General features: G+C 54.5%; 1 long non-coding RNA gene across 1 annotated transcript; it reads left to right on the top strand.

Moving 5' to 3' along the window:
- The first annotated feature begins 26 nt into the window (after positions 1-26).
- Positions 27-1,210, top strand: LOC109378936 (uncharacterized). The gene is made up of 3 exons (XR_002123084.1): positions 27-100; positions 598-729; positions 1,143-1,210. It is a non-coding gene; the product is annotated as an uncharacterized LOC109378936 (long non-coding RNA).
- Positions 1,211-1,212: the final 2 nt, after the last annotated feature.

Here is a 1,212-nt window from a genome sequence, read left to right as displayed (position 1 = left end):
TCACTGTGTCTTTCTCTCTGTCTCCAGCTGACTTTGGTATCTCAGCCCAGATCGGGGCAACGCTGGCTCGACGCCTCTCTTTCATCGGGACACCCTACTGGTGAGGCGTGCCCAGCGGGCAGCTAGGGGTAGAGTGGGGAGCAGTGGCTTTTCTACCCTGATCTCTGGAAATCTTCTGGCCCCTTCTCCCTGCCTCTGCCTTGCTCTGTTGAACATTCTGTCTTCTCTTTGTCTCTCTCTTGAGTTTTCCATTTACTTAGGTCTCTCTGGGCCCCTTTCCACCTGTTTTTCTCAATGTTTGTGTTGATTTTTATCCTGACCTGTCCCTCCCTATCTGTCGATTTCTGTCTTTTTTCTCTGTCTCACTGTGTAGCTCTGTCTGTCTCTCTGTTCCTATCTCTCTCACTCTCTTTGTCTCTTTCTCTCCATCTTTATGTTTCTTTTTGCATCTGGCTCTCTCTATGCCTCATCTCCCCTCCCCCCACCCATTCTCCTTCTCTCTTTGTCTCTCTCCTTGCCTCAATCCTCACACCAAGGAGTGCCCCCTCCCCCTCCTCCTTGTGTCACACCTGGCTCTCTGAGGGTCTCTGCCCCCAGGATGGCTCCAGAAGTGGCAGCCGTGGCCCTGAAAGGAGGATACAACGAGCTGTGTGACATCTGGTCCCTGGGCATCACAGCCATCGAACTAGCTGAGCTACAGCCACCACTCTTTGATGTGCACCCTCTCAGGTAGGCAGGTGTGGCCGGTCCCCCAGAGCCCAGAGACCCCATCCAGCCCTGACCCTGAACACCCCCCCAGCCTGCCTGCCCACATCAAGACCCTCCTATGGGAGAACCCCCCTTCCTCCAAGCCCAGCCTGAGACCCCAAAGGATCCCCTCAACCCAGAAAGCCTTTTCTTCAGCCCTCCACACCAGGAACCCCCAACTCAGGGATCCCCCTCTTGAGCCTCCCTCTGTGAATGCCGTAGCTCTATAATGTGGTAAGAGGTGTCCCCTAGAAGTGGCTGCCCAGTGCATCCTAAAACCTAAGGCTCATTCTTATTCTGTCCCCTACTTGCTCTCTGCTGACCTCAGTGCTACTGGGGGTCCCCCAAACCCCCATTGGGAATCTGAACCCCATGTTCTCTCCTTACTCTTCTAGAGTTCTCTTCCTCATGACCAAGAGTGGCTACCAGCCCCCCCGGCTAAAGGAGAAAGGCAAATGGTAGGAG

The sequence above is a fragment of the Hipposideros armiger genome, unplaced genomic scaffold (genome assembly GCF_001890085.2).
Source record: "Hipposideros armiger isolate ML-2016 unplaced genomic scaffold, ASM189008v1 scaffold_8051, whole genome shotgun sequence".
Lineage (NCBI taxonomy): Eukaryota > Metazoa > Chordata > Mammalia > Chiroptera > Hipposideridae > Hipposideros > Hipposideros armiger.
This window is presented reverse-complemented; position numbering and strand designations above follow the sequence as displayed.